This window comes from Microtus oregoni, unplaced genomic scaffold (genome assembly GCF_018167655.1).
Source record: "Microtus oregoni isolate MIOR12 unplaced genomic scaffold, Mior012 000014F_ref0000157, whole genome shotgun sequence".
Classification (NCBI taxonomy): Eukaryota; Metazoa; Chordata; class Mammalia; order Rodentia; family Cricetidae; genus Microtus; species Microtus oregoni.
Window position 1 is genome coordinate 18,934,737 of NW_024543073.1, and position 23,040 is coordinate 18,957,776.

A 23,040-nucleotide genomic window follows, 5' to 3' on the forward strand; every position below is an offset into this window, starting at 1 on the left:
AAGATTAATAGAAATGGGATAACTTAAATCTAAGAGTTAGCTAGTTATAAGCCTGAGACATCAGTCAAACAATTATAATTAATATTAAGCCTGAGTGGTTGTTCAGGAACTAGCTGGAGGGAGAGAAACCTCCATTTACAAATGGCGTCCAACATGGGGTATGGATCTGGATCCACATAAGACCTGAGAAAAGTTTTAAAGGGTTTGAACACAGAGAAATGGAGCCACACTGAGCTTCCAAGTCTCACAGTCCCATGCCAGCAGTAGTGCAGAGATGTATCTCCCAACAGCTGCCTGCAAGATGGAGCCAGCTGCCAGCTGCCATGAGCTAAGCAGCAGGACAGGTTTCTGCAGTCTCACACAGGCCTTGGTACAAAGAGGTTAACCAGCTGTGCACTGAAAAAAAAAAAAAAAAGCTAAATGATATACAGTAAAAAGAGGTCCAGACAGAAAAACCTCTAAAACAGGTTCCAATGTGTTTTACAATATGCATAGGCTTAAGAAAAAATATGGGTATAGACAGTTACAGAAAGAAATAGTTTAAAAAATAATAAAGTCTTTAAAGAGAGAGTAAGATTAATATAAAAGAAAAAAGCCATGTAAGATGGCAAACACAGGGAATCTGGATCCTATATATTATTGTGATGATTTTGAAATTTTTGATTGTTGATAAGCAAATAACAGCTGCTAAGACACAGGGGATTGAAAGAGACTGACAAAAATACCAAGATAAATAAAAATGCCTTAACTTTACAATAGAAGTCAAAAATATATTTACAAAATTGAACATAAAAGATGCATGGCTTTAGGGAAGTGGTCTTGCTTTTGTTTCCACAGGAAACAAGAGGCTATGGATTCATTCCAGATTAAGATGGACAAACTTAGATCAAGGAAGACCTTCTTAAACTTGACAGGCGATATCTATCAACAAAGGTTACCACTGGTCCTCCTAAGACTTAGCCATTATCTCAAAATTTTATCAGAGGTCCTAAAGATACTTTGTTCACAGACAGCAGGGAGCAGTTTGGAGAAAACAATGTCCACATTCCCAAAAGTTGGGGGGTATGGATGGCCTTTGGTTATTTGGTGGGTTATGGATGTTTGTTATATTTAGGGCAAATTGGAATATAGACTAAAAAGACAACTATTAATCTTAGATATTTTGTACTGGAATGGATTTTGGTATAATGATACAAGTTTAAAGTTAATTTTGTTACACTGTATATATGTTTCTATTCTTTTTAAAGGCTTTTTTGCATTTTGATACAAATATAAGGTTAATATCCTTATACCGTATTATCTGTTTCTATTTTTGCTTAAGATATTACTTATACAGCTTGCTTAATTATGCAATAAGAAGTTTTAGTCCTTAAAAGCTATTCAAGATAATAAATACAGGCAGGCCAATAATCACCCATATCTATCAAACTTATTTTCATGTTAGCTAGGCTTTAGAGGTAATACAGAGGTATTATTTTAGATAGATAGGCAATCTTCAAACATTTCAAAGACCTACAAAATATGATATTTTAAATGTTTTAATAACGTAAGACTTTTTTTCAACATGAGATGTGTCTGTTCCTGGCTGCACCAATTAATTCAAAGAGGATGATGGGCACTAAAGAAACTTGTTACCGAGTTTGCTTTCAATGTGGCAAGGTTAGCCATTTGGGCAAGAAATTGTCCTTGCCTGGACTACTTGACAAAACGCTGTATAAACTGGACATATAGGACCCACCAAAAAATGACCACTAAATATTGCCAAAATAAGGCAGGATGGTCTTTCAAGGTTCCTGCTTCACAGAAGAAACTGCCAGACATTCTACAGAACATAGAGGAAAGCAAGTGATAAACTTTGCCAAAATAGGAGGGGCAGTCCTTGAAATTTCTTGCTTCACTGAAAAGTATGCCAGATACTCTAGGCCTACAGGCTGAAGATGAAGGCCCTGACATTACAGAATAACATTGGGTGACTGCCCAGGAAGCAGCTGTTTCTGTCATTTCTAGAGTTCTGGAAGTTGCTTGCACTTCCAAATAACTCAGGTAATTGGGTCTTTGATGGAGTTGAAGACTAGATAGTTATAATTATAGTTTTCCTTAATTATGGCAAAAGATAAATTAGATATGAAACTTCATGCTAAGATTGGACAGATGATAAAGCATTTTCTTTAATTTTGCCAAATACAAATAGACTAAATACTGTATCTATAATTCTTGCTTGATAACTATTTTGTTATATGTAATTTAATTATGTTAAAACCTTCCTTTTGATTAGACAGAAAAGGGGAAATTTTATGGGATGGTCTTTCTGTACGCTGTGAATATGCATTGATTTTACTGGTTGATAAATAAATTTGGTCTATGGCAGGGCAGATTTTAGCTAGGAGGGAAAGCCAAACTGAATACAGAGAAAAAGAAGGCCAAGTTGAGAGATGTAGCAAGCTGCCAGAGTAGCAAGACATGCTAGAGAACAGAAGCCATGTGGTGATACACAGATTATTGGAAATGGATTAATTTATATGTAAGAGCTAGCCAGTCATAAGCTTGAGCCATTGGCCAAGCAATTATAATTAATATTAAGCCTTTGTATGATTATTTTATAAGCAGCTGCAGGACCAGGTGGGACACAGAAAAACTTCTGACTACAAACAGCTGTACTTTGTTTGAATGAAGGAAAATCATATAGGTTTTTCAAACAATACTTAGAGATAAGTACTAAAAGCAAAGGAACAATAGCTATATTATGTATCATTTTAATCTCAGTCACTAAATTTATTTATCTTCACTTTGCTTCCCTAGCTCCTCTACCTTCCCTTTCCTTCCTTTCAATTGAGGGCCTTATATGTATTTCATAAAACAGCAACACATACATGCACACAGAGCAAAATTCTGATAAGAGGGGAATGCCAGGGTACAGTATAAGTAATGATGAAAAAAAGGTAGAAGAAAATTCTAGGGGTGTCTATTTATCAAAATGCAAACTCTGAGTAAATTAAAATCAGTGTAATTTGAGAATACAAATCTACTCAGAAGCCTTTATGCTGATTTCAGTATCACAGAAGCACACCATACCAAAAGGGGTCTGTAATTTCAGAAATCCTATAGTTCAGAGTAAAGCTTCTTATCTTATAATGAGGTCCACTGCAAGCCCTACAGCAAAGGTTTTCTGGAGGCATTTTCATTTAAAGTGGTTTGAGTTTTTTCTTCTCTTTTTACAAGAATGTTAACTTGTAAGATTAGTATTTCTACATTTTAATAGTGTAAGTTTAGTAATTGTCAAGGGCTGGAATTAGAAATAGGAAAAATTTCTCTGTAACAGCCAAAAAAAAAAGGACTTTCAGAAATTAAATACAATATAATTCTCTACAATTTACAGTTCAATTTAAAGATAAAAAACAAATTATAGACACTTTACTTTAAAATATTCAAAATTCAACAACTGATTTACTTGCTCACACCCAGAAGGTAGAGAGTAAGTAAATGTTAGTGATGCTTTAGAAAACCTTGCAACAAATAAAAACAAGAAAAGCTTTATTAATTGTTTCAAACACTCCAGCTTTTTATATTCTCTCTTTCTCCCAGTTCTAATCTTTAAAAAGGTGAAATCATTTAATTACAAAGACATCATAAAATAGACCCCATTACAATTTTGGCACATAGATGCTGAGTCATGGATAATGAATGAATGCTCACTATGAATAGAGTATCTGCTTTAGCTCTCATGGTTTCCATTAAATAAATTCCACGATAAATTATGGAAATTAGTCCAAGAAAAAAGAAAATCCAGTAACCAAAGAAATCTCAATTTTATTGTTACTCAACGTAAATAACAAAGATTCATTGCTCTAGATCTGTAACTGCAATAGTTTTCACAAAAATGAGAGCTACAGATATCAAGAACAGCTGCATATTAAAAGAATGGCCAGACTGCCACTTTAATACATGAATAGTGCTCAATTAGTTCTGTATTTCTTTCAAATCAATCATTAAAGAGGTTAGTATGAAAAGAAAAACTTTGTCAGAGAGCCCAATAATAATAATCCTAAAGGAACAATAGTTATTTTGAATATGAAAAAGCAACAATATTAATTTGAATTTAAAAATATCTGTTTTTTGAGGACAGAGTATACTAAAGGTAGATGGAAATGGGGAAAATTATAATCACAATACAGTGTTATGTTCATCAGTGTAGTTTTAGGGCTAATCCTTAAAAGGAATGCTGGTCTTTTTCTTATCTCACTTATTCTCCCCTATGAAAGAAGCTCAACTTAAAATCTTTAGCCACCTAATCATGAATATTTTTAAAACACCAATTTCTACCTAAGACTGACAACCTGGAATTCAAATAGTTACCGAAGGAATGCCTTTCCTTTTCTAAATATTTACTTTAATATTCCGCACCCCTTTCCCTGTTCCGCTACAACAAAAACCTCTTCTTTCTTAAGTCTGCGGAGTTTATAAGGAGTATTCCTTTACATAGATGTAAAATGTCATTTGGCCAAGGACACATATTAGAAATGTCATATACAAAACAAAGTTTACCTCTAAATATCACACTAATGAGACCATAACTTTATTATATTAGAACATTCCTTCCTTACAAAAAGCAAACGGAAAAACCAAGACAATAATACATCCCCCCCCTCCCCCCAACAACCAAATCATAGAAAATAAAGCAGGCTCCCTGTCCAGTAGAGGGAGTCATTAGCACTTTTCAATGCTATGCTTGGAAAGCTGATAAAGGTTACTATTGGTCAAAGCACAATAGTAACCTTTAGACTAATTCCTTTATCCTATGTGCTTGGGATTTTTATACTTCAGAATATTATAACTTATATCATATAGCTATGAATTGAATAAAATAGTAGAAATGCCTATAAACTTAATTACCCTTAAGGTTTGATAGCTTAATTAAAAGGAAGATTAATTTAAATATTATCATTTTGCATCATTAACCCATCTAAACCCTAAAAGACGTGGCTACACTAAATATCAGATTTAGAAATTTAAAACACTTTCTTTAAAAAACTATTTTTTTCCCTACTAATGATCTTTGGCAAGCAACACAGAAAAGAAACTGAGGCAAAATTAATTTCCATATGGTGTCAAAAATTACCGAGTAATTACTTTAATTATGGGGAAGGAGAAAATACAAGAATAGTAACATCAAAATATAGATCTTTTCTGAAATTGAAATTCTAAAGCCCAATCAATTAAATTGCAAACTACTGTAAACATCAGTCTACCACCTATATTATAAGAAAGCAAACCCTATGAGAAACAAGTTGCTATATCTTAAGAGAACAATGGAAATTTGAGTGGCTAGACAGATATTTCAGTTGTCAACAACCACCTGTAACTCCAGCTCCAGGGACCATGACATACCCCACCTTCACATAATTAAAAAATTTTTTAAAAATCTTTTTTAAAAGTATGTTTTAATACTTTATTCCAGAAAGCTACACTTAAAATCATACACAGTAAAGGCTAAGAGCTAGGGTTTCTTTATACTGGCATTATGAGTGCTGTACATGCATCTATTTAACTCTTTTGCATGAGATAGCAATATATTGTAATACTCATTTTATGATAGTGTTATGTACTAAGTTCAAGTCACAAGAAAAGGAGCTCCTCCATGTACTCTTGCTCACAGCAGGTACTGTGCTCCAGACTCTCAGAGAAGGGCAGGTGTTGGAAGTTCTGGTGGTAGGTAGCAACTGACAAAGGATCAGCTGAGCAGTTGAAGCAGGGGCAAGAAAAAGACAGGAAATAAAAGGATGAGGGGGCAAAGAAGGGAAGGCAAAGAGGAAAAGGAAAGGGGAAAGACAGGAGTTGACAAAAGATTGTAATGAGTGAAAGAAGAGAAGCTACAGGCCTGACTGACCCTCAGACCGCTGCAAAAACCCTGGATCCTGAGACCCTAGGCCTGCATGGGAACAATATAAGACAGGTTGAGAGTTCCAATATGGATGGCATATAATGGCTAACTAATAAGAGGGAGGGTGGCTCTTGCTGCTGCTTATTCCTACTTACTGTCAAAACCTGCTACTGTCAGATGATGGGGTAAACAAAAGCTGCTAGAAACCAGCATTTGAAGTGTTTCTTGTCCACCCACAATTTCTATGTACACAGAACAAAAGAACCCTAAGCCAGCGAGTGGACTGGGGACAATTTAAATAAATGCCACAGCTTTCTAACTGCTTTGGTTTTTGTCCTCCTAGAATTTCTTCCCTGTATGCTCAGGGAAGAAAGAACAGTAATCTACTTCTTTAACTTCTTACTTTAAATATAGTTGATCTCACTATTTCCTATAGGATCTTTAGCACAGTATGTATAGGGTCTTGTTAACAGCAGATACACAATTACATAGAACTTTTAACCTCTTTTCATTTACTATCCCTTCTTTTAAATAATGTATATCAGTAATGCAATAAAGAAGGTTTTTGTTCTAGCATGTATTTGTGGGTTTATTTCCTATTTTGAAATATGAATCAAGGTGAACATTTTTAAGTGCGGCATTTAGTATTACCAAGTATATCCACACCGTGACACAAACAATCTCTAGACATTTCATCTTGTAAAACTTGAATTCTCTATCTGTTAAACAGCAAATTACCATTTCTCCCTCCTTCCAACTGTGGCAACCACTATTCCTATTCTAAGACTGCCTGCACACACAGTGGCCTTTAAGGTTATTCTTTAAAATCACCAATCAAGTCTTTGTCCATTTCTGAACTGTCTTTGAAGTTGTGTTAGGTTTTAGAAATTCTCTGTATAATCTGGCCAGGCGGTGGCAGCCACGCCTTTAATCCCAGCACATGGTTATTAGTGATCACTCTTATGCAGATCTACAATGAAAAAAGAACAAACAGGGCAAAAAAAGAAATACAAACGTAACTGCTTAAGAGGAAAAAGAGTCCAAGAGAATGCAATATTGAAGCCAAGCCTTGTGTTCAAGGATATGATTAATTTAAGGAAAGGCCTGATGCTAAATGGGATAAAAGGAGTGGTGTTCTCAGAAAAAACACCTCCCAGCTAATCCTGCAATTTGGGAAAATAGCAGGCTTTAGGAATTATCTGTTTTTAAAGAGCAACAACAAAGGAAACTTTATGCAAATGTAATTCAAAGTGGGGGGGGGGGTCAGATTATACTCCAAGCAAGCAAGAACTTCAATGAAGCAAGAGCTTCAGCCATATGGTTCGGGCTTTAGTCATTGAAGGATACAGAGTAAGGGGTTGTGGAATCTTCCTCAGAGGTTAAAGAAAACTGCTAAGGCCAAGTGAATGGCAGGGGAATCTCTGCATGGAGGCCCAAGGAAGTCACAGTGAGAATCTTGGAGGGTGAAGCATGAACTGCATTGGAGACCAAGATGTTGGGAGATGGCCAGAGCAGTAGGGTACCTGCCAGGCAGAGCTGCAGACAGGGCGTGGAACCAGCCCAAGGGAGGTGTTTTGTAGTCAACACAGCTGAAAGGAGTGTGAGACCTGAAGAGTTACTGCCTAGTAAACCCTTAGTATAAGACAAAGTTACAGGATTTGGAGTTTGTCCTGCTGGGTTTCTATCTGGCCTTCACCCAGTATTTCCTCCCAACAGTCCCTCCCTTTTAGTATAGAAATGCATTTTCTGTGCCACTGTGTGTTAGAAGTATGTAATTTGCCTTTTGACTTTAAAGGTGTTATAGTTAAGAGATTGGCTTGAGTCTCAGAATAGATTTTGGACTTTTAAATAGTGTTGAGACTGTGAAGGACTATGGAGACTCTTGAAGTTGGACTGAATGCATTTTGCATTATGATAATCACTACAAGCTTAAGGGGCAAGGAAGTAGGATGTGGCAGTTTGAATGAGAATGGCCCTCACAGGCTCATATATTTGACTACTTGGTTCCTAGGTGGCAGAAGTGCTTTAGGAAGGATTAGGATGTGTGCCACTAGTGTTTTTGAGGTTTTCTGAACACATGCTAGGCCCAGTCTTTCTGCCTTCTGCCTGTGCATCAGGACGTAAACTCTCAGCTATTGCTCCAGCACCATGCCTGCCTGTCTAGATATGCTTTCTGCCATGATGTTCATGGGCTTTCTGAAATTGTAAAGCAAGTCCTCAATTAAAGGCTTCCATTTATAAGTTGCCTTGGTCATGGTGTCTCTTCACAGCAATACAACAGTAACTAAGATAGGAATGTTTTATCCTATCTTCTTTTGGCATATACCAACAAAACACATGTCATATTTTCTGTAATTCTCAAAAATACAATTCTTAGAAATATAAGGGTGTTATAAACACTCGCCTTTCTATATCAAGAAAGACACTGTGATGCAGAGAACACCACCAGACCAGTAGTTCTATTCTACTACTTCTTAAGAGCCATCACTCTAGCATTCCTTTCACTTCTTTTGACAGTCTTCACTGTTCAAGTTTTAACTATTTCAGCTAAATCCTAAGTATTATTTTGGATGCTACTGTGAATTTAATTTTTGTTATTTCCTTTTCAGATTGTCACTGTTACTGTATAGAGATGTTAAAGGTTCTATAACATTCCCAAATAGCACCACTGACAGGAGACCAACTGCTCAAATACATAAGCCTATGGGGGACATTTTTCATTTCAACCACCACATTTCAAGCTAGAGAGATAACTCAGCAGTTAGAAGCGGTGGCTGCTCTCCCAGAGGACCTAGGTTCAATTCTCAGCACCCAACATGGTGGCTAACAACTATATGTAATTCCGGTCCCAGAGGATTCCATGCCCTTTTCTAGCCTCCTAGGCACCAGGCATGCATATAGTGAATAGACATACATGCAAACAAAATGTCCATATTCATAAAATAAATAAATAAAAATCAAAAGCACAACCACCATATAAAAACAATACATGATCACATTAAAGTGAAAAATGCATCTAATAAAATTTTAAAAGTCCCTACAATATCTCAGTTTTAACACTGTTTCAAAGTCCAAAATGCCTTTTGAAACTTAAGGCAAATTTTTAATTGTAAATCCCTGTAAAATCAAAATGCATGTGGCAAAATTCCAATATGCAATGGCATGTAATATATTTTCCTGTTCCTAAAGGAAGGAAACACTGAATCAAAGCAAGACCAAAACCCACCAGGGCAAACAACAAATTATGTACCTCTATGCCCATGTCTGGGACTTTAAAGGGCTTAAATGAATCTGCCCCTCCAGCTTTGCTGAATGCGAGACACAGCTCTCTCGGGCTCATTACACTCCCCGTAGGAAGCAGGAGATGATGTCTCATAGTTCTGGCATCTCCAACATCTGCAGGCTCCTCCTCAAGCCAGACTTCACTCTTTTTTTCATCTGAGTGCTTCATACATGAACACCACACCTTTATCACTCCCACACCTTCCTCCCACAACTCCAACTTCTCTCATGTTCCTTCCCTCCCAAGTTGATTTCTTACTTAATTATGATTGGTATTTACACAACACAGACACACACATTCACATGTATGTATGACTTACTGCACACAATTATCTTTGCTTATATATTCATGTGTCCACCCATGGCTGACCACTTGGGGCTGGACAACCTATCTGGAGCTTGTCCCTGAAGGAAACTCACTTATTCTTTTCTCAGAGGCAATGACCACCTGTCATTCTTCTTCAAGGGATGAGATCATGTGAAATTTCTTGTTTGCACTGCATGTCAACTGGTGATGGTGTTACTCTGATCTTTTCAGGAAGCCATCTTGTTGAGACTCATGGGTGCATTTTCTATGTCATGTTTAGAAGATACTTTTGAACAGTAGACAGCCTGGACTTCTGGTTCTTATAATCTTTCTATCCACTCTTCGAAGATTTTCACTGAGCCTTAGGTGTAGGAGTTGCATTTATTATCAATATTGTGACTGGCTGTAGATCTCTGTATCAGTATCTATGTGGTGCAAAAAGAAGCTTCTTTGATGAGGGGTGAGAGCTTTGTTTATTCTGCATGTATAAGTATTTAGAAATTATATTATATTCAGATCCTAGTAGTAGGCTCTCCTCTAAGATCTATGACCTCTCTAGTAGCTGTCTAGTTTTATAGCATCCAGCAAAATTCCTTGCTACTGAGCAGGCTTGAAGCCCTGTTAGACAGTTGTTGGTTATCCCCAGGATAGTACTGACTCTATTGCACTACTGTGGAAATTTTGCTTGACCAGTCATCACTGTGGCTCACAGGCTTTCTAGCTGGGTAGGACTACCAATGGCTCCTCTCCCTTGAAAACTTCCATAGCACCTTCTCAAACTGTGAGAGTTTTAAGGAAGAAGAAGAAGAAGGCCTCCAGGCCAGTTCCAGCCTGATTCTTCTAAGTCCTACGTCTGAAGTGTGCCAGGCTTTGCTTTCACAGCTCCACCTAATGAGCTTTTAGAGACTCTGATTAGTGACTCCGGTATGGTCACATTTTGCCTGGCCTCAGCATCTCTGAAACCTAGAAGGAAGAATCCACAAACCCGCATTCTGTTTTTCACACTTCCGAAGTCAGTACACTGTCAAGTTTGGCTGCCAGCTTGAAATGGATTTTCACCCTCTTCGACCACATTAGCAGCAGCTTTCTTACCTTGAACCAACTGCTTTTATATGATTTCTTTTTTCACAAGCTGGAAGTTTAGCTGGGTGAGATCTTGCCAAGAGGGCACCCTTTCTTGTTCCAGCGGAGAGCAAGAAACCCCTCTTTAATGGTGCCAATTTCAACAATTACAGCCTCAAAGCAAGTGCTTAACTGTAACATTAAGCTTCCTAGTGCTCCTTTTTTTCAAACTGTACATTTTGTATTTCTTAATGTCCCACTCATTCGTTTTCATTGTATTTCACTGCTTAAGAACTATAAGTAATAACCATGCCACAGACCTGATATTATGCTATCTTGAAATTAACTTGCCCAAAGAATTTGGTCCATTACTGTTTAATTTAGCTTCAGGGAAGGTCTTAGCACACATCCACAGAAGGCAGACAAATTATTTTCCAAAATTTCACATGCAAGTCCTCTAGTTCAGTTTCTAATATAGTACTTGCTTCTCTCGGAAATATCATGATCCAGGCCTCTAACTTCTGAATTCCTCTCTGTATTACTGTCTTCTGTTGACTGTCTTGGCGGGTTACTTAGTCTAGGGTTTGTAACCCGCCTGGCAGTTCAGTTATTCCAGGGTCCTGGAGAGGCACTATCTGGAAGATAATGGCTAAGAGAGAAGAAGGAGGCTAAGTGGGGTTCTTGTCAAAGCCTCCATTTATTAGAGACAGCCTATATAGGATAAGGAGTTGGGGGGTGGGCACAGGGGCCTGGACTCTTGCCGCGTGGTTCACGTTGGTCACGTAGGCCAGGAGGTTACCTTCGGTCAGGTCACGTAGGCCAGGAAGTCACAACTAGGAGTTGACACACCTAGTTCTCTAGATAGTTTGGAATGTGGGGCGGGTTCCGCTAACAGATAGCTCTCCATTAACAGCCAATTTGGGTGTGGGGGTAGGCTCTGTCAATAGAACGATTTTTTTTTTTTTTTTTTTTTTTTGGTTTTTCGAGACAGGGTTTCTCTGTGGTTTTGGAGCCCGTCCTGGAACTAGCTCTGTAGACCAGGCTGGTCTCAAACTCACAGAGATCCGCCTGCCTCTGCCTCCCAAGTGCTGGGATTAAAGACGTGCACCAAGACCACCCGGCGATAGAACGATTCTTAACACAATTAGGGGTGTGGGGTTCTCTGCAGACTCCCCAGGGTGATGGTTCCTGTAATGATTTTAGGAAGACACAGCTCCTGACAGTCTTCTAGGCACCTAACAGAATGGTAACAATAAGCTCTAAGCTCTGCTTATAATACTTAACAGCAGGTTTTAGTCCACAGTTCCAAACTCATCCACATGCCTTCAACAAGCTATTCACAGGAACAAACTATTCCTGAGAACAACTTCCATATTGGTTGCTTTATGTTATTGTAATGAAAAACTGTAACGTAAAGCAAATTGTAGGGAGAGTGTGAGGAAAGCAGGTCACTGAGAGAGTCTCTTTACAAACACCTGCAGAAAGCTGAGTGTAATTAATCTGGATCAAGTTGACTGTCTGAAACCAACTAAAAAACCTAAGCAGCTGGGCATGCCTAAAATGAGGGTTTTTTTTTTTTTTTTGCTTGTTTTTTATTTTTTTAATGGGGATTATTTGAAGTCTACTAAACCTAACCTAAATTTGGGCTACACCTTCTGGTGGCAGCCCTCATATAAAAAGACACCAAAGAAGGAAGTTTTTGCCTTTTGCCAGTTGCTCTCACCGTACCTGGCAAGTTCATCTATGTTATTACAATGCATTACATTACTTCACTGGTGTTAGAACCTACTTCTTCAGGATGCTAAAGACCAGCAGCATTCTAGGAGTCCTCCAGGACTCTAGCACTAGACCTGGACCTGGACTGTTAAGACATTCAGGACCTTTCTGGTGGGAGACAGTCATTGTTAGACTACCTGAACCACTCATTTCCATAATCTGCAAGCCACTCTAATAAATCTACTTTTTATGTGTTTATCCCGTCCCTGAATTTTTCCTTCAGCTGTTAGTTTTTATTTCAGGTATTTTGATAGTCTGCTAGTGTGTGTGTGTGTGTGTGTGTGTGTGTGAGAGAGAGAGAGAGAGAGAGAGAGAGAGAGAGAGAGAACCTGGTGTGCAAACACCTGAGCCTATGGGGTCATAGTTCATTCTAATTAACACATGCTTATATCAATTTATTCATTTTTTTCTAGGCTACCAATCTGTTGGCATATTATTTTTTTGTAGTATTCTACTACAAGACTTTTTGTAAATTAGTAGTAATGTTCTCCTTTACACTCTGTTCTTATTTTCCTTTTGTCTTTTAATATACCTGGCTAAAGGTCTATCAATTTTGACTCTTTCCTAAGAGAAAACTCTTAGTTTCAATGATTGTTGTGGTTCCCGACTCATCATCATTTTGTTGTTGTTGTTGTTGTTGTCCTGAATTCTGCTGGCTTTATATTCAGTTTGTTTCCCCATGTTATAAAATTATATGTTCCTTTATAATCTTTTGCTTTTAATTTATAGGTATACACTAATTTTAGTATGCTGTGGTTTCACTTGTTTGGTCTTTAAGTAGTTTCTCATTTTCCTTGGCATTTATTCTTCTGAGTGTTATGTTGTTTAATTTTCTTTTTCTGTTATGAACTTCAATGCCTATCCAGCTGTGGTTAGATGGGTAGGATATTTTGTATGACATCTTTTTAATTTATCAGGCCATAGAATTATCACACATGAGCTGTTCAGAAGGTTCTGGATGCACCTGAAAAGCACATATACTATTTATTAGCTCTAACTGGTCTTTTTTTACTATGCCTACTTGGTCTACCCACTACTGAAAGTGGGGTATTTTCAATCATTAGTATAGAAATCTGTTTTCCCCCTTCAATTATTAGTTTTGTAGCATTCATTTTGAAGTTCTACTAATAGGCATGCAATTATTATATCTTTTTGTTGTATAGTAAACCTTTTAATAACATACACCATCCTCTTTTGTTTCCTGTGACCTGTTCTGTCATAAAGTTTATTTTATATAAATTTAGCCACTTACATTAGTTATTATTTCCACTCCTCTTCCCAGTATTTCATGGTTTGTGTGTGAACCTAAAGTGAGCGCATTGCAAACAAGTAGTTGAAACATAGGGTTTTTTTCATTCTGTCAATCTTTATCTTTTCACTGGAGAGTTTTATTTAAAATAAAAACGGAGAAGAAAACATTCCAATTATTTTTTATGTGTTTTCTTGCCCCTTTTTGATTCCATGTTTCAAGCATTACTGTGTTCTTCTGTTTGGTTGATTTGGGGCAATGTTTTGAGTTTATTTTTTAATTTCCTTTTATGTATCCCCCTCTTTTTTCTTTAAGGTGCTAAGGATCAATCATAGAACTGCTAGACAAACATTTTACTGAGCTCAGCCCTCTTTTTGTACATTTCTTATAGCTATTTTCTTTGTGGTTATGAAACTGCAGTGAACACCCTGAAGTTAAAAAAATCCAATCAGAACGCACATCAGCTTGATTACCTTTCCCAGAAAACAGTGTGGCATCATAAACCGCGGCGTTGTGATGACTGTCTTGGTTGTCATCTGACTGCATTTGGATCAACTAAAACTCAAGCCTGGCCACTCCTGTGAAGGATTTTCTTGATCAGGTTGTTGCAGGAAGACTGCCCCTAAATATGGGCAGTACTCTCTGGTGGCAGCTCAGATGAAAGGATGTGGAAGAAGGAAGCTGCTTTTGGCCTGCTTGCCCTCACCTTCTGGCAAATTTATCTATCCTGTTGCCACTGCAGCATTACTTCACCAATTATTAAAAGAAACTTCTTCAGGATTCCAAAGTAGCCTGAAGAGCAGCAGCTCTGCAGGATCCTCCAGGGCTCCAGCGCCAGACTGGGGCTGCTGAGGCCCAGCCTTGTACACTATAACAACTATCAGATTCTTGTCCTCAAGTGTGAGGCAATCATCTTGACATCTACAGACTGCATTCAGTAAGTCAATCTAATAAATCTCCTTTTTCATAGATGTATTCATTCTATAGCTCTTTTAGGGAAGCCTAATAGTCTCACAAAACTACTAGATCTTAAAACGAATAATACTGTTTGAATATGCAATAGTCTCTCTTATGTAGAAAAAAGGAGCAATTGCAAACTGTTGTTATAATGTGGCTACCTTTTTTCTTTTTCTTTTTTTTTTTTTTTTTTTTTTTTTTTTGGTTTTTTCGAGTCAGGGTTTCTCTGTGGTTTTGGAGCCTGTCCTGGAACTAGCTCTTGTAGACCAGGCTGGTCTCGAACTCACAGAGATCCGCCTGCCTCTGCCTCCCAAGTGCTGGGATTAAAGGCGTGCGCCACCACCGCCCGGCTATGTGGCTACCTTTTTATAATTGCCATGTATTTATCTTTACTAGATCTTTATTTCTTCATACGACTGTCTAATTTGTTTCCATTTTACAGGACCCCATATGCATTTCTTTAAGTATGTGTCAAATGTTAAGAAGTCAAGATTTTCTTTTTCTGAGAATATATTATTTTTTTTTCTCTCACTTTTGAGGGAAATGTTTCCAAGTACAGAAACCATAAGCTGATAGGCATTTCTTTTAGTGATCTTTATAGATAGGCCTGCTGTATTCTGGCCTCCAAAGTGTGATGAGAAATCTGTTGACAATATCAAGAATTCTTGCCGGGCGGTGGTGGCGCACGCCTTTAATCCCAGCACTCGGGAGGCAGAGGCAGGTGGATCTCTGTGAGTTCGAGACCAGCCTGGTCTATAAGAGCTAGTTCCAGGACAGGCTCCAAAACCACAGAGAAACCCTGTCTCGAAAAACCAAAAAAAAAAAAAAAAGAATTCTTTGTATATGATGAGTTCTTTTTCTCTTTGTGGCTTTCAAGATTCTCTTTGTCTTGGGAAGTTTAATTACGGCATGTCTTGGTATATATACATCTTTGCATTCACCCAAAAGTTCTCTGAAAGTTCTTAAATGTTTATTACATTTGTCTTACATCAGCTTTAGAGTTTTCAGATGTTTTTTTGTTTCTTCATCCCTCCACAAAACTCACAATGTTATGTTGGTCTGCACGTTAGTGACCCTGAGTGCTGTATACTCTGCTCTGTTCATTTCTTTCAACCTTTTTCTCAGATACATTTCTACTGTCATACACTCAACTTCATGTTTGCAGGTGACTTTTTCATTCATTGAATGTTTAAGCTATAAAATCTCTCTATGGTTCTTTTTAGATTCTCTATTGATAATTCTATTCTCTTAATATTTTTTGTTCCCTTAAAGCATATTTAAGGCAGTTGTTTTTATGTTTTCTCTGCCAGGTTAACCTCCAGACTTTTTTCAGGGACACTTTCTGTTTTGTTTTTCCTTTGAAAGCATCACACTTTCCTGTTTCTTTATATGAATTACAATTACTTTGCTGTTGCAAACTAGAATATTTAATGTAGCAATGTGGCACATCTGTCAACTAGACGCTCACCTTCAAACCTTTAACACTGTGTTATGGTGTTTATGTTACTGTCATAGGTCACCTCTGTGCCTGGAATAAAGCTGAGGAGTAAAGGTAAAGTCGTCTTAGGGCTTTCCTAAGCCTGTGTTGTTTCTTGTCTAGGCAAGTCTCTCTCCTTTCCTTTTTTTTTTTTTAACTTTTTATTGATCCTTTGTGGATTTCACATCCTGCATCCCAATACCAGCAAGTCACTCTCTGTTTTATACTCAACAAGTTAAAAACTCTCCATTTTTAGTATTTGGTCACAAAAAGGGGAAAGAAAAGAAAAAAGTGAGGGAATGGAATTGAAAATCACTTCAAAGGGCTAGAAAGGTGGCTTCAGCAGTTAACAGTACTAGCTGCCCTTCCAGATGACCCAGGTTTAATTCTCAGCAATCACATGGTATCTCACAACTGCTATAACTCCAGTTTCAGGGAACTGACACCCTCACATCGACATACAAGCAGGCAAAACACCAATGAACATAAAACTAATTTAAAAAAATCACTTCAAAAGAAAGAGGAAATATTTGCCATAAATGGGGCTATGGATGTAAAAACCACTGCCCACTTGTTTATTTGAAGTTATAATAGAGAACAGCAATAACAAAATCACAGGACATATTCCCCATATCATAAGACAGGGTTCTTTGTGCTCAGCCTGGCTTCCACAAACTAGGCAGTGCACAGTTGACAGTTGTGGAGCTGAGAATGGGTAGCTACTACTGTTTCAGGGGCTGAAACTAGCCAAAATTTACAACAACCTGCCATTTATGCCTACCATGAATCCTACTAGAAGCTATAAGCCTTTCAAGGACTCCAGACATTCAAAATAGTTACTTTAGACAGATTTTGTAGTGTGATGTTTTTACAGGTGGAAAAAGGGATTTCTGCTCTTGGTATTAGCAAATTCTCTCCCATAAATAATGGATTGAAGGGAAAATGTACATTAAAAAGGAATGTTTTTAAATGAAGCGTAACTCTTTAGGTTTTAAGATGAGGTAGTTTTTTTTTTTTTCTGTTTTCTTCTTGTAATTAAAACACCACAGAGTCTGTAAACTACATGTAAAAGACAATTTTCAGGATAGATTTAAAACACAAAATAAGACTTGTCAGATTTAGCCATATGGAACAGATTTTCAACTTATGAAGTCAGGAAAAAAACAAGTTAATTAGAAAGAGATGGCTATTATAAACAGTTTAGGACACTGTCTTTTGGATAACAACCTACTTACTAATGGTCACATGTGGGAGTAACACCTATTTTTGAAGGTACTCAAACAATACTGCTAAATGTGTAATTATTCCTTTTATTCCTCAACATATCAGAGGGGTAGGACTATAAACAACGAAAAAGCTAAAGGACTAAGAACTGAAGTGTAAAGTAAGTATTCCTGACACTGGCCTTACTTCTTTCAATTACGTGTCTAAAAACTAACAAAATGGTTTTTAATTGAAAATAATATTAGCCTGGGGGTATATTCCTTTATTCTAGTATCTATTCTAACTCAGTGCTACTATTCATCCAGCAATATCAAGTGAACCAAGAACATCTGTCAAGCAATAGAGGTAGTATAAATAAAGTGGTATTTAGACCATCACTAAGAGACCTGAAGGAAAAGAATCAATGTGTATTCTTTGACTTTAGCTTTTGGTTCCTGTCCTGGAACTAGCTCTTGTAGACCAGGCTGGCCTTGAACTCACAGAGATCCGCCTGCCGTGCTAGGATTAAAGGCGTGCGCCACCACCAATTCTTTGACTTTTTTAAAACAAACACTTTTTCTCAGTTAGTGTTCAATACATACATACATAAAGTTAGCAAATTGTCTCCACTACTGTCAATATGTGTAAGCAATGCCACCCACCATTACTTTTCCTTATCAAATATGGAAAAAAGCAGAACCCCGTCTGTTTTAGTGACTGTCAGAAATACATTAACTATTGTACAAAATGGCATATAGTTGTACCATATAACTTAATGTCTCCTATAGTAACATTGAGACAGTTACTTAAATATAAACTAGTTGTTTTTTTCGCTTGTCTGTTTTTTATCTAAAGGAATTTTATAAGTGAATTGTAAACTGACAAAAGTAGAAAAATAAGCTAAAAATCCCACAATATTAGTTCATTGTTAGTGGGTGATATGTGGCTAAACATTTTTAAAACTTAAATCTAATAAGCTATTCAATATAAGACACATTTTCAGGACATTACACTATGAAGGACTAAAGTAGACCCCAGGGAGGCAAACAGAAAGGGAAAAGAGCTCTAGGTAGACTAATGTACTTCTCACTTAAACATTTTTGATGGCTCACTTCCTTCAAGGCAAAGCAAGGAATTTTTCCTGTCAAAGGAAAACTGTAGAACTTTCAAACCTCTCACCAAGGCTTCTAGATTTGGGACAAATCGGTTTTCTTTCTTTGTATGGTTTACGCAGTCCTCCGCAATAGCCTAGACCAGTCAATTCTGGGGGAGAAAGAATCCATCTTACCTTCAAACATATACAGGTTTGGCTCTACCAGACAAACTTGAATTCCATTGTTGGATCCTCTTTCTACTTGAGGAGTCTGCCCTTCTTGTGCACTTCTGCTTTTAATATAAAACTTGGCTGAGTCCTGAGACCTTGCTTTTCTTGCCTTTTTATTCTTTAAATTGGCAGAGAAAAAGATTCCATTCTTACATCCCTAGATGGTCTCAGCATGATGGCCTCACTAATATAACCATTGGCCCCATTCTTAACTTTAAACACAAATTATTATAATTATATGATTAACTGAGATTGGACTAAGGGTGATCTGTTTATATTAAGCTGGTATGTAAAAGAATCAGCCTTCCTTCCTCCCTCCCTCCCTCTTTCCTTATTGGGCAGTAACAGAGTTTAGGGCAGCAGAAGTTGAAGTTATAGCTGAACTGACGGCAAAAATCAGCAAAGGATGTGACAAATCAGGGAAACAGACTAAAAGAACTGGCATATATCACATACTTTGTTTCTGCACATTAAGCACGAACAATAACAATAATTATTTGTTTGTTTTAGAAATAAGCAAAGGAAATATTTGCACAGCTATATTCTTTACTTTTACCCAAGAACTTAAGATTATCTTAAGTTTCATCTTTGTGAGATCCAAAGAAACCAATAACATGAAATATACACTCTGCACTTTTCTTCACTCAAAGGAGAAAATGAAAATGGAAAACTTGCACAGTAATTCAGGTTGGACTATAATGAGGAAAGAGCAAAATAAAACTTGTATCTGAAAAAAAGAATAACCTTAAGTCTAAATCAAGTAATCAAATCTTTAAAGGTCACGTCTGCTAGAAAGTACAGAAACTGGCTCTACTTAATGACATCTTTAATCACCAGGTAGAGGGCTGCCCTGGATGAAATAAGAATCTAGTTCCCTTTCCATATGTGCTCAACTCTTCTTCCATACACAACATACTACAATTTACTGAATCCAGTGACTCCAAAGCCCTTGCTTTTTCAACCATATAAAGACATTTGCCACTTTGGATGCCTGTGTGTATGAGCTTATCTATTCCTTACTACAGCTTTAATTAGAAGAACCACAACTTGACAGTTGTGAAAAGCTTCAGAGGTTACTCACAAATGCCCAGTAACATGTAGCAGAGGCTGTTGTGAGTCCAGGTTGGCTTGACTTTAAAGCAATGAAATTCTAAAATACTGGCTCACCTTATTTTTAAATAACACAAATGATCATAGTTTTCTATGTATACGAAGTTACGATATCAAGATAACTAAGATGTAGAAAACATTTTACACCAACATAGTACTAAAGTTAGGGAGAAAAGAAATTTATCATAATTATCTAGACTCAAACCAAGAAAGGAAAAGGAAAGCTAACAAATTATTGGTATCGAAATTTTCTCACAGCATACTAGATGAAACTGGTTTTTCTTGTATTTTTATTTTTTTTTGCAGCTGTTAAAGTACAACAGGTGCTTCAACTGTAAATGTGTGAAGTCCATGTGACAAGTATGTGAACAGGCACAAATTCTCTTAGGTCACTTAAGGGTTGTATAATGACTATAGAACTTTACCTATGCTTTGCCAAACCACTGAACTAGTATAGTAAGGCAGACTACTGGTATGTTTCTTTAGTCTACTTATCAGTTACAGTAGAAGTCAAAGATTGGTCTAAGAAGTACTCCTGTCTTTGTGTTGCTTTCATTGGTTAATAAAGACCCTGCTTTGGGCCTGTTAATAGGGCAGAACTTAGGTAGACAGGGAAGACAGACCTGAATACTGGGAGAAAGAAGGGCAGAGTCGGACACGCGTCATGGATCTGCCAGAGACAGACGCTGAGAATTTACCCAGTAAAAAAACTGCCACATGGCAATACAAAGATTAATAGAAATGGATTAAATAAAGATGTAAGAATTAGCCAATAAAAAACTAGAGCTAAAGGGCCAGGCAGTGATTTAATTAATACAATTGTTGTGTGAATATTTTGGGGCTAAGCTAGCTGGGCAGCCAGGACGAACAAGCAGCCCTCTCCTTGCAACAAAAGATTAGTTTAAATTATAACACCATGGCCTAAATATTAACATCAGTTTCTGGATACTTTCTATAAGGTAGATTCTTAACTATAAAACTCAAATGATTTTTCAAATGGTTGTACGCTAAATATGCTCAAATGATTATAATGACTATAAAAATTAACTCTGACACTTTTAAGCATTAAGGTCTTACAATTGAATGTTATTCTTAAAATCATTTCAACAATGATTACTACAGAATGATGCCCAACGTGGATAACTACATCCACAGAAAGCCTGAGAAAGCTTGGGAAAGAATAGAGTAAAGCATATTTTCTTGGTAGCAGCAATTTCCTGGGTCTGCTCTGCTTCCAAGAGTCAAGCAAGTGCTTTCATCAAAAAGAGGCTTCCTGACTCAGCCTTAGCTGCAAAACCCTGCAGCTCTTTAAGAGGTCCTGCCACTAAACACTTAAATGGTGTTGATGAAAAGCTGACCACATGCTTTTCGGTTTTCAGCCACAGCAGGAAAAAAGCTGCGCCATTTTAAAATGCCAGCCATCCTGCCAGGGCAAACTCTGACTCTTTCAGGCAGGCAGTCTGTGTGGTTTGCAAGCATACTGCTGAAGGTAGCTTGCTGGCAGGGACCTTGAAACTCCATAGAGTTGTGGCAATAAACATGGCTACAGTCAGCACCTCTGCCATGAGGCTGAAAAGCTAAGGAAAGGACTGGATCCAGCTGTCAAAGCCACGGCTTTAATCCTCTCCATAAAGATTCATGTGGTCAGAAAAAGAGATATATACAGTAAAGAGAGATTCAAAGATGAAGAAAACCTCTAAATGGTTTACAGTGTGTTAAAAATATATGAAGGCTAAAGGTTAAAGTCCTTAAAAATAAAAAAGAAAGAGAATAGTATGGTGTGGTGGTACACACCTTTAATCCCAATGCCTGGGAGGCAGAGGCAGACAGATCTCTGTGAGTTCAAGGTGTGGTAGCACACACCTTTAATCCCAGCACTGGAGAGGCAGAGACAGAGGGATCTCTGTGAGTTCAAGGACATCCTGGTCTACAGAGTTATTCCAGGACAAAGATATACAGAGAACCTGTCTCAAAAAGTAAAAGTAAATATAAAAGAAACAGAGGTTAAAGTAAAGCCACATAAAGATGGAAAATACACAGAGAATCTTGACACTGTATGCTATTATGTTCTCTTTTGAATTGTTTGCTGAGGAAGGAGCAACAGCTGCTAAAAGATATTTGCTTATAAATGCTGCTGAATTAATCTAAGATAGGTATTTTGAAAATACCTTGACTTCAAAATTGAAGTCAGAAGATATGTTACTTTGGAGAAGAGATTTTGCTTTTGTTTCCACAGGAAATGAGAGGCTGTGGATTCATTCTGAGTTAAGAAAAATCAGGTTTGATCAAGGAAGACCACCTGAAAAATCTCCAGTAGGAACAGATGGCCCGGATGTCTAAGTTCTACATCCAGAACGGATTCAAGACTGCTGCCTAAGATGATCAAGACTTACGTCAGGACTTGATCATAATTCTAAATTTTCTTTAGGTCCTTATAAGATTATCAGCACCCCCAAACAGCAGGAAGTAGCCTGGAAAACTACACCCATATTCCCCCAAAATGGACTATGAATATTTTTCTTTGTTTAAAAAAAAAGAGGGGGAAGTGGTGCAGGAGAATTATCTGTATTCTGTCAATCATATATTTTAATAAAACGCTGATTGGCCAGGCAGGAAGTATAGGTGGATCAACCAGACAGGAAGTAGAGGCAGGGTAATGAGAACAGGAAAATGTTGAAAAAGGAGGAAGCCCGTTCCTCCCATTCCTGCCCAGACCACCGAAGAAGCAGGATGTGAGCTACCCCTCTGAGAAAGGTACCGAGCCATGTGGTTAATACAGTTAAGAACAATGTGTTAATATAAACTACAAGAGCTAATAAGTAACCTGAGCTACTTATTATAACCTAATGTAGACTCTCTGTGTGATTTTCTTTGGGGGCTTGCCGGGCGTGAGGTACCAGGTGGGACAGAAACCCCAACAAGCCGGCCCACATGTTACAAGGTGAGCACGATGGTGCACACCTTTAATCCCAGCACTTGGGAGTCAGAGGCAGGCAATCTCTATAAGTTCGAGGCCAGCCTGGTTTAAATAGAGTCCCAGGACAGACAAGGCTACATAGAGACCCTGTATCAAACAACAACAACAAAATCAAAAGTATAGTTTATGGAGCAGGCTATATTTTTATATCAATTAACAATAAAGAATCATTTATTGTGACAAATACCTTCCTGCAATTGAAGTGTTAAGACAAAAATAAACTGTTCTAAAATGCCTATATTAATGTTTTAATCTTTACCACTCCATTTTTCAGGAACATACTTCATAATTCTTTACACTGAAAAACCATTTTAGGCTTAAAGGCCATCTTATAATAAAGACATATAGGTTCATTCCTGCTTGTCATTAAACCTGTTTCTTAAGTATTGGGTTATGCCCCACCTGTAACCTTAATTACAAATGGTTCGGAACTGCCTG

General features: G+C 37.4%; 1 protein-coding gene across 3 annotated transcripts in view; it reads right to left on the bottom strand.

Annotated features, from left to right (window-relative positions):
• Cert1 (ceramide transporter 1) overlaps positions 1-23,040 on the bottom strand; it is a 107,947-nt gene that overhangs the window by 37,549 nt on the left and 47,358 nt on the right. The gene's annotated exons all lie outside the window — the stretch shown is intronic.